The sequence below is a fragment of the Sceloporus undulatus genome, chromosome 2 (assembly GCF_019175285.1).
Source record: "Sceloporus undulatus isolate JIND9_A2432 ecotype Alabama chromosome 2, SceUnd_v1.1, whole genome shotgun sequence".
Lineage (NCBI taxonomy): Eukaryota > Metazoa > Chordata > Lepidosauria > Squamata > Phrynosomatidae > Sceloporus > Sceloporus undulatus.
This window is the reverse complement of record NC_056523.1, coordinates 81466586-81477560: the sequence shown is the minus strand read 5'-3', so window position 1 is coordinate 81477560 and position 10975 is coordinate 81466586. Positions and strand designations below refer to the sequence as shown.

The 10975-nt window shown below is 43.8% G+C and overlaps 1 protein-coding gene across 4 annotated transcripts in view; it reads right to left on the bottom strand.

The window, feature by feature from the left end:
• UIMC1 (ubiquitin interaction motif containing 1) overlaps positions 1 to 10975 on the bottom strand; it is a 158255-nt gene that overhangs the window by 29847 nt on the left and 117433 nt on the right. The window lies entirely within an intron of this gene.

The following is a 10975-nucleotide window of genomic DNA, read 5'->3' as shown; positions in this document are numbered from 1 at the left end:
AGAGAGAGAGAGAGATAGATGAGAGAGAGAGAAATAGATAGAGATAAGTAGATAGATAGATGATATATATATATATATATATAGAGAGAGAGAGAGAGAGAGAGAGGGAGGGAGAGAGAAAGGGAGGGCGGGAGAGAGAGAGGGAGATAGACAGAGAGAGAGGGAGGGAGGGAGAGAGAGAGAGAAATAGATAGAGAGAGAGAGAGAGGGAGGGAGATAGAGAGAGAAATAGATAGAGATAGATACAGAGATAATTGAGATATATAGAGAGATATAGAACTATTTCGTTTTGAGGGCTGGAGCGATCCTCTATCTCTAGATCTATCGCTACTATCTCTTAGGCTCGCTAGCTAATCGCTATACAACACACAGCCAGACCGATAGATTTCGTACGAGATAAATAGAGAGGTAGGTAGAGAATAGATGGTTTATAGATATGATATTAGTTAGACATATAGATATAGATAGATAATATATATAGAATATAGATAGACTATAAGATATATATATATATATATGATAAATAGATATGATTAAATAGAGAGAATGATAAGAATATATACATATAGAGAGTTAGATAGGATATATATATATTTAAAAGAATATAGAGTAAATGATATATATCAATAATAGAGATAATTAATATCTATTATATATATATATATATATAGTATATATGATATAGAATAGATCTAGATAATTATAGATAAAATAGGATAGAGATTTAGTTGCTCTCGATCCTATCTCTAGCTATCTCTATCTAACTATCTATATTCTAATTCTCTGATATCTGCTCTCTCTCTATCATATATCTATTAGTCGCTATCTCTCTCTCTCTTTATTTCGACTCTAACTTTTCTGGCTTTCTCTCTCTCTTATGCTATCCCTCTCGCTCTTGCTGCTTTCGCTCTCTCGCTACCTAGCCTATCTCGCTCGTAGGCGTTTTCGTGATCTCTTCTCTCTCATCTCTAGCGCTAGCTCGCTCGCTCGCTCTCTCGATCGCTCGCTCGCTCGCTCGCTCTGCTCTCTCTCTGCGCCGCGCGCAATCGCTCGGGGCGCGCTCGCGCTCTCGTGGGCGCTAGCTAGATCTTAGCTCGCTCGCTAGCTCGCTCGCTCTCTCGCTCGCTCTCGCCCTAGCTAGCTAGGCTGGCGATCGCGCGAGAGGGCGCTCTCTCGCCCTCATCGATCGCTCGCTAGCTCAAAACCCATCTCGCTCGCTCGCTAGGCCGGCCCGCCGGCACCACCAAGCCAGCAGCCAAGATTAGAGAACAAGTTGGGGTAGCAGTGATGTTTTTTAAATTTTTATTTGATGTGCATTGGAAGAGGGGTGGTCTTATAAGGCAAGTATATCCCAAACTCTATATTTTAACTGGAAAAGTTGGGGGTCGTCTTATACGGCCAGTCGTCTTATACACCGGAAAATACGGTAAATACAAATGAACCCTTCTATGCTACCAGACAGCTGTTATCATTTAGCCATTTTCCTGGTGATGAGACTAAAGCCCGTCTGCCTGGTGACAGAGGTCATGCTTGCTACAAAGCAACTACTACTTCATCCCCAGACTGTTCCAGTGAGAGTCAAATTTGCCTCATGTATGAACATTGTGTGAAGGATCAGAGAGGTATTTACAGTATATATCTTTGCTCTCTGCTCTAATTGAAGAAGTAGCCACAGGGCTAGTGAGGGCATGGAAAGATTTGGTACTAGCATTAGCCACTTCAAACTGAAATGGCTTGGCGGTTGGTGGTGACTGACAGGAAGTGATGGTAAAGAGGAAAGGGCCTCAGGGGATTATGAAAAGATATGAGGAATAAATTTCATTCTATTTTTTTATTATGGAATAAATTCTAAATTATTAAACCAGATTCACTTCTCCTATTTTCAAGATCTCAAATCACAAAGCATGTGTCCAATTACTAGCCATTTATTTATATATTTATTATATTTATACTCTGCTCTTCAGCCACAAAGGCTCTCAGGGCAGTTTACAGGTAGTTAATTAGACAGATCCCTGCCCTTAGGCTTACAATCTAAGAAGACATGACACAAAAGGAGAAGGGAATGACAGTGGGGAAGGAATCAAGTTCAGCAGTTCTTCCCTCCCTCTCAGGCCGGATGAAGGAAGACAGACTGGAGCGAGGGCTCATCTTCTCTCTATGTCTAGGCCTGATGGAGCTGGGCCTACCTTTCTCTCTCTCTGAAGCCAGATGAAGGAAGATGGAGTGAGGGCTCTTCTCTCTCTGTCTAGGCTTGATGAAGCTGGGCCTACCCTTTTCTGAAGATGATTTATTCTCATAACAGCAATAGTACTGTACATAGTTTAGAGGTATCTTTTTCAAAATGGCAACAAAGGCCAAACTACAGTGGTTTGAACATACTGAAAGCAAAGATTTTCTCAGTTATGCAACTGGAATCTCTGTCCCTATTAAGATATAAGTATAGGAAAGCTACGGTACCTTGCTCAAAGTTATTTCCATTGTATACACAGCACTGAGTACTGCTGCATGCAGTGCATAAATGCATGTATGCATCAGAAAATAACATACCAAAAACATATACAAGATTTCTCAACTGTATAACTAGACCACCAGATATTTCTAGGAAGTCTGCAAACTCTTGTTAGAATTCTGAGAAAAATCTTACTTTAAAAAAAAGTTACCAGTTCTCATTGCAAAAGAGAAAGATGTTTGAGGAATTAATTGCAAAAGAATTTAAAGGTGGGAAATCCCTAAAAAAGGAATGTAAAAAGCATCTCAGCTTCACTGTATTTAACTTTCATGGTTTCTAACTCAATAGACCATGATTTCTCAAATGCTAAGTCAAGTTTTCCATATTTCAGGGCAACAATTTCCGAACGGGAATAATGGCTACTAATAATTCATTGTAGCTTTGCTTGACAACGTTAGCCCTCAAAGAAAAAGAAGCTATGCTAATTACATAATTCACATACCATTAAAAATGCAAACTGGCATCAGTCCCCTGGCTTATGATGTATTTCTAATGTTGTCCACAGTGCTTGATTAGGTGCCCTTTCCCTACCTAAACAAAAAGAATGCCAGGCACTGTATTAGCAGTCCTTTCACTTGATTTCCTGTAGTATCTCTACAACATCAGTGTGTTTGTGGGGGGAAATTGAGCGAAATTCTTGCTAATTAATATACAAAAATGTTTCGTCATCAGAGGTAAACATTTAATAGCAGCTGAAAGCTGTATTTAATGGGATTGCTGAGAACATTTTCCAGCATTTTGCAGGTAGAAAGATTACAACAGCTGCAGAAAGATGATGCATGTGTGCAACTTCTCTTCTAAAGGGCTGTTCTTCAGCACTGAAGGAGCCTAAAGCCCGAAACAGATGGGCCAAAAAATGCAGCTTCAGGTGGCCTTGGGCCGCCAAGCATAGACAGCGGGGAAAGGCTGCTCTTGGCTGATGGCCTGTTCGGGGCTGCGGCGACAGCCTGCTTTCAGAGTGGGCTGTCTAGTTGCTGTATCCCATGCAGATTAGGGGCTGACTGGGGCTGGAGCAGCCAGGGACCACTCCAAGCTATTGGTCTGTTTCACCCCTAAGACTATCAGGGAGTAACCTATACTGAATACAATGTGAGTTACACCTGAGTACACACGCAGAGGAACCTTTTGTAACAAGCAAACCTAGTTTCACTAACAACCAACCTAAGACCATTTGGAAAAAGCCTTCAGAAAGTAGCTGTTTTGCTTTAGCAACTGATGCAGGGGATGTCAATCAAAGCTATAGGCAAGATTTTTCAGTGGACATTTACTGAGTCTGTAGCCAGATGTGATCAGAAGATGAGAAACAGCAGCCAATCAAAGCCAATTAAAATACAAATTTAACTGCTCTTTAACCTGCTTTCTAATTTTTCCATCTCTAACTAAATCTTCATTTAATAATTCCATTATTATTTGGTTGTGATCTGATATTTTGTTTATTACTATTTTGGCATCTTTTACTTCCTTAAATAGTTCTTTAGAAACGAAAAACATTATCTATTCTTGAGGCTGAATTATGAGGATTTGGGGGGGGAAGTATAATCTTTAATATTTTCATATTTTTGTCTCCATGGGTCAATTAGTGTAAATATATCTTACATCTCAAAAAACGTTTCAGGGAGTTTCCCTTGCTTTTCCTTTATTGTTTTCTTCGAATTTCTGTCTAAAGCTGGGTCTAAAACCTCGTTCCAATTGCCCATGAAAATACAATCTTGATATTCTAATTCTTGATTTTTGGGGTTTTTTAAATTGCTTTTCTCTCCATTAGTCTATATACTCCCACTACTACTGTTTTCTTTCCATTCAATATGATTTCTATTCCAATGTATCTTCCATCCACATCATTTATACCGTATTTTCCATCGTATAAGGCGACGGAGGGTATAAGACGACTCCCCACGTCGCCCGCCAGCAGTGTCCCTGGACACCCTTGAGGGGGTCTTGTGCTGGCTGGAGGGATCCTCTCTAGAGGCCTGAGAGAGGATCCTCAGCGGCTGGGCTCTCGCCGCCATTTTTTTTCAAAAGGCGGTGGGGAAGGGGCTCCAGTGCCGGCCAGGCCAAGTAAAAAGGCTGGCCCCTTACTCCTCTGCGCCACCGCCGCCACCAGGGATCCTCCACTCCTCCAGCGGCGTCCGCGGAGGACTTCTGAAGCTGCTGGAGGATCAGAGGATCCCTGGCAGCGGCGGCGCTGCAGAGGAGTAAGGGACCGGCCCTTTTCCTCGGCCCGGCCGGCTCTGAAAAAAATGGCGGCAGGAGCCGAGCCGCAGAGGATCCTCTCTCAGGCCTCTCGAGAGGCCCCTCCAGCCGGAGCAAGTGCCTGCTGGCTGGGAGAGGACCCAGCAAGGACCCCAGAGACAGGGAGGTGGCTATGCCATTCGCCTGTTTCTGGGGTTTAATTCCGGTGCATAAGGCAGACTTAAAAAGTCACCTTATACTCCAGAAAATATGGTAATTTCTTTAGTTGTTATTTGATTTTTTACATATATTGCCATTCTTTTTTTTTATTGCTTGCAGCTATAAAAGGCTGTCCCATTTTAGGAATTTTAAAGTATTTTAATAATAAAGCAAGAAAAACATTATTTATATTTTCCCGCCTCTCCCAGGTAGATCAAGGCAGGATTACAACCTGGTATAAATATACAAATACATAACACAGCCAAAAAAAAAAATAAAAAAAAATACATAAACACTTAACTATTAAAAACAAGCTATCAAAAGGCGACAGTGGGATAAAGACAGTGGAGGGAAGGAGTGGCTATAATCCATAAGAACAACCTTATCTTGACGAGGATACCTCTCCGAAACTTAAGCCACACCGAGGCTATGTAACTTTGCCTGAAGGCAAGGGATAGTCTAGGGATTCTGTTGGTATACTGACCACCCTGTTACTTAACAGATTCCCTAGCTGAGCTGACACAAGCAGAGCTGATGTTGGAAACTCCCAGGCTTATCATCCTGGGAGATTTCAACATCCCCCTCGAGATCAGTTCTTCAGATCTAACAGGTGCAGCTTAGGAATTCATGTTTGCTATGATCAACATGGGCCTATCCCAGATTGTCTCTGGGCATGTGCATTGCGCAGGTCATACCCTCAATGCCGTTTTTTTGTTCGAAACAGGATCATCCGTGGGCGGAGGTCATATCTACCTCCGCTCTGTCATGGATGGACCATTTCCTGGTCATGGTTGGACTTAAGTGATTCTGTCCAAGCCTTGGTATCCACCTGGCACAACAATCTTACTAAGGCTATAGACACTATCGCTCCTGAGCGTCCTTTCCAGCCCGCTTCTAATAGAAATCCTTGATATACTGAAGATCTTAGACTTGGTGTACTGAAGATCTTATCCCGCCGCTGGTGCTTATCTGACAAGACACACCATAAGACTTTTCTTAAAGCCTATCGAGTGGCAATAGATGCAGCAAAGAAGTCTGTATCTATTGCGTCTGCAAAGTCTCGTCCAGCAGAGCTTTTCAGGGTGGTAAGGAAGCTAACTCAGGCGGGTTACACACTGCCATGAAAGTACGGAGTCAGTTCGTACTAGGGTTAGGAAGGTGCGGTGCTTCCGCACCCCCCTAACCCTAGTACGGACTGAGTCCGTACAAAATGGTGGCTCCCCTTCCACATGGGGGCTGCCATGATGACGTCACGACTGCGCCGCCTCTATAAGGGGCGGTGCGGACATGACATTGTCGGTCCGCGCCAGGGCGCTTAGTGTGCCCTTTGCGCGGACCAGGAAGGAGCTCCGTTTCGGAGCTCCTTCCTGGTTTGCGGCGCCGCTTTGCGTTGCTGGGCGCAGCCTTCAGACAGCTGCGCCCAGCGAAGCAAGAGAGAAAGGGGCCAAGCGGCCCCTTTCTCCTTCTCCCCGCTGCCGCGGGGTGTCCTTGGTTAGGGCTTCAAGCCCCAAGGACACCCTTTTTCAGGCTGCGGAGAAGCAGCATTTTGCCTCTTCCCCGCAGCCTGAAAAGCGGCGGATCGGGGCCTCAGCGGCTGCCGTTCTGGCAGCTGAGGCCCCGATACACCGGGGAAAGGGGCGGGTACAGCCCGCCCCAAATGGGCGGTCTGTAACCCGCCTCAAACTCTTTCCACCCTGAATCCCCTGTTACAACCTATGGAGGCCTGCTGCGATGCTTTTAATAACTACTTCACAGATAAAATCTCTCTGATAAAGGCCGACTTAGATGCCGGTATTAGTACAAAAACGAAAAGAGGGGTGTCCAGTGGCTCCATTAATGAGGTTTTATTGGATCAGTTTCAGTCTATGAGTACTGAGGACATAGACAAGCTGCTTTGAAAGGTTAAAAAGACCACTTGCCCTCTTGATCCCTGCCCATCCTGGCTAGCTATCCAGGGAGGCGAGGCAACTTTGACTTTATTAAGATCAATAATTAACGTCTCCTTCAAGGAAGGATATTTTCCAGCCAGCTTAAAACTGACTGTGGTTAAACATTTACTCAAGGACCCTTTCCTTGATCCCCTGGAGAGCTCCAATTACCAGCCAGTTTCTCTTCTTCCGTTTTTGGGCAAGGTGATTGAGAGGGTGGTTGCAAACCAACTCCAAGCAGTCTTGATCCATTTTAAACTGGCTTCAGGTCAGGATACGGAGTGGGGACTGCTTTGGTTGCCTTGGTCAATGATCTCCGTCTGGGCATCAACAAGGGAAGTGTGACCCTGTTGGTGTTCTTGGACCTCTCAGCGGCCTTCGATACCATCGACTATGATATCCTTCTGGAATGCCTGACAGAGTTAGGAATTGGTGGCTCTGCATTGCAGTGGTTCAGGCCCTACCTCTTGGACAGATTCCTGATGGTGTCGCTTGGGGACAGTTATTCGTATGAGAGGGAGCTCAAGTCGGGTGTCCCTCAGAGCGCAATTCTGTCCCCAATGCTGTTTAACATTTACATGAAGCTGCTGGGTGAGATAATCTGGAGACATGGGGCGGGGTGTTGTCAATACGCTGATGACACCCAAATTTGATTCTCTATGTCTCCAACTGCTTCAGTGACCAAAGAAGGCATCTCCCCTCTGAATGACTGTTTGAGGTCAGTAATGGATTGGATGAGGGAAAATAGACTTAAATTGAATCCAAATAAAACGGAGGTAGTCGCTATAGGAAATCCTGCACCGGGCATGAAGATTTGTTCACCAGTCCTGGACGGGGTCACACTTCCCTTAAAGGACTGTGTCCGCAGCTTGGGGGGGGTACATCTGGATTCGTCACTTCAGCTGTCTTCTCAGGTTGATGCGACAGCTAGGAGTGCCTGTTATCAGCTTCAGCTGATACGCCAACTGCGACCCTACCTGGAGCAGAGGGACCTAGAAATGATTGTACATTCACTGGTAACCTCTCGTCTTGATTTCTGTAATGCGCTCTACATGGGGCAACCTTTGTGCCACATTCGGAAGCTGCAACTGATTCAGAATATGGCAGCCAGGTTGGTCATAAGTAGAGCTATATTCAACCCTATTACATCTATATTGAAATCTCTTCATTGACTGCCTATTAGCTTCCGGACTCAGTACATGGTGTTGGTTATTAGCTATAAAGCCCTACATGGCTTGGGTCCAGCATACTTGAGGGAACGCCTCCTCCCATACAATCCTTCCCGCGCACTCAGGTCCTACTCCAGCCAAAGAAAACCAGGCTGGTGGTGACTTCCCAGAGGACCTTTTCAGCTGCCGCTCCTAAAATATGGAATGACCTGCCGGAAGAGATCTGCCATATTACATCTTTGGAGGCGTTTAAAAAGGTGATAAAGACAGATCTCTTCCAGCAGGCCTTTCCAGACTAACCTCCAGCTGAATTATCCAAACTGATCCATTCACTCTTTCACCGCCTCTCCTGATGATCTCTTGGAATAATTCGACCTGTGTCGATCCTTAGTTACTAGTACACTGTACTGGTTATATTGTATTGTGTCTTGATGTTTATGTGTAATTTTAGAAGGAGGAGGGAGGGTTAAGGGAATTAGGGAAATTTTTATTATTGTCTGTATATCTGTTTTATTAGACTGTTGTTACCTGTCCAGATCTCGGAAGGGAGAGGCAGAATATAAATAAATAATAATAATAATAATAATAATAATAATAATAATAATAACTACTGCTCATTTTAATTTTGATGGAAATTTACCCTCCCTTAAGGATGCATTGAATATAGATTGTAGTAATATTTTCACAGCATCCCCACCCTGGGTGGACAACCACGATGGGCAAGGATAGAGAGGCCACATTGTCCTCCTTACCTTTCCAAGAAGCTTGTCCACTTCATCAGTATTTACAAACTCAAATTGATCCAGTTTAATACAGTCTGTGGAGTCTGTGGACATCTCTCTAATTGTTACTGTCAAAATGCCGGCTTCTAGATCAGCTCTTATCTGAGAGATTTTATCTGCAAAAAAAGTCATTAAAAGCATCACAGCAGGCTTCAGTTGGTTCTAACAACTGGCTTGGGATGGAAGATAAATCAGTTAATTCTTTAACCACCTTGAACAGCTCTGTTGGGCGAGACCTTGCAGACGCAATACATGCAGCACAAAAAAAGAAGTTCTTTGCTGCATCTATTGCAACTCCATAGAGATCCAAGAAGTCTCTATGGCGTGTCTTGTCATGTAAGTATTGAGGTTTCTACCAGCGGCGTTCTAGTAGTTGCGCAGTCCGCTTCATTTTCCAAAGATTTCCAGTGTACCATGGTTTTTTATTCGAAGTGGGATGGAAAGGAAGCTCAGGAGCGATACTGTCTATAGCCCTGGTAAGATCGTTATTCCAGGTATCAACCAGGGCATCAACAGGGTCGCAGTCGTTCCCAGTCATGAAACCCTCTAGGGCTTCCTGGAACTTAACCAGTTCCATCAGCCTTCAAGGGCAGACCATTCTAATAGGTCCTCTACCCCTGAGGTGGATATGGGTAGTGGCCTTCAGTCTCACTTTAACCAGGAAATGGTTCGTCTATGACAGAGCAGAGGTGTGAATCACCTCTGCCCACGGCTGTTCCTGATCCGTACTTGTCTCTTGTCTTCTTATTTGTGTCTCCTGAATACAAGCAATTTCTGTTTTTTCTTTTTCTAGGACATGAAATATTTGTTTTCTTTTATATGGGGAGTTCATACCCTTTACTTTCCAGGACAGGAACCTCATTTTTCTTCTTTAGTTTTCACTAATTTGTCTTTTCTTCTTTGTTTTTTCCTTCTATATCCTCTTCTTCACACTCGTCTCTAATTGTCTGTTGTATCTTTCTCTTCCAACCTCTCCAATTAATACATCTTCTTCTGTTTCTTGTTGTAAATCCTCTTCCGATTTCTTCTTCTCTCCCTTTTCCTTCTCTTCTTTTTTGTTATTTTCCATGTCATTTTGTTTGTCTTTTTTCCTTTCTTTGCTTTCTTCTTCTTCTTCTCTAAACCACCTACTGTAGACAATGCTCGTTTTGTCAACTGAGTCTATTTTATATTGTCTCTGTCACCAGATAAAAGAGATACCTTCCAATGTTTTCCACCTATATCTTATATTTCTCGTTTGAAGCATTTTAGTAAGTGTTACGTAATCTGACCTTTTACGCAATACTTCAGCTGGCATGTCTTTAAATAGCATGATTTCTGTTTCATTTATCAGCACTTTCTTTTCATAGCTCGCTATAATTATTTTATCCTTTATTCTTTTCCTAGTAAAATAGAGACAATGTCTCTAGGAAGGTTCTTATTTCTGGCTGCTGTAGAACTTATACAAAATTTTTTAACTACCGTATTTTCCGTCGTACAAGACTACTTTTTAGCCCTGGAAAATCTTCCCCAAAGTCGGGGGTCGTCCTGTACTCCGGAAAGCCCCTGGGTCCTAAAGAGAGCCCTTGGCAGGGAAGGCTTCTCTCAAAGGCAAAGGAGCATCCTCCTCCGTTCTCTCCTCCTTTGCTTTTCCCCTTCCTTCCTTCCCTCCCTCCCTTTCTTTTCCCCTCCTTCCTTCCTTCCCTCCCTCCCTCCTTCCTTCCCCTTTCTTCCTTTTCTTCTTTTCCTTCCATCCTTGCTCCCACCTTTCCCTTCCTGTCCTCGGAAGGCAGAAGGTCTCTCTACCTTCCCTCCAGCCTGAGAGCAAGACTGGCTACAGAGCAACCAATCCTTTGGAGTCACACACTCACAGTTTTCAGCCAATCAGAGAGAGGGCTGGAGAGTGGTCGCCACCCCATCCTCAGAAAAGGGTCTCTCTCTCTCTCTCTCTCTCAGCCCCTGAGTCCCTCTGAGAGCCAGGCTACAGAGCAACCAATCCTGTTTGGATGGAGTCACACTAAGAGCCAATCAGAGAGAGGACAGTGGTTGCCCCCCCGTCCTCACAAACTACAATTCCCAGGATTCCCTGGTTTTTCAAGGGAATTGCCTCCATGATTCCAGATCCCAGCCCCAGAGATAGAGTCTACAGTCTACAGTATATTATTATTATTATTATTATTATTATTATTATTATTATTATTATTATTATTATTATTA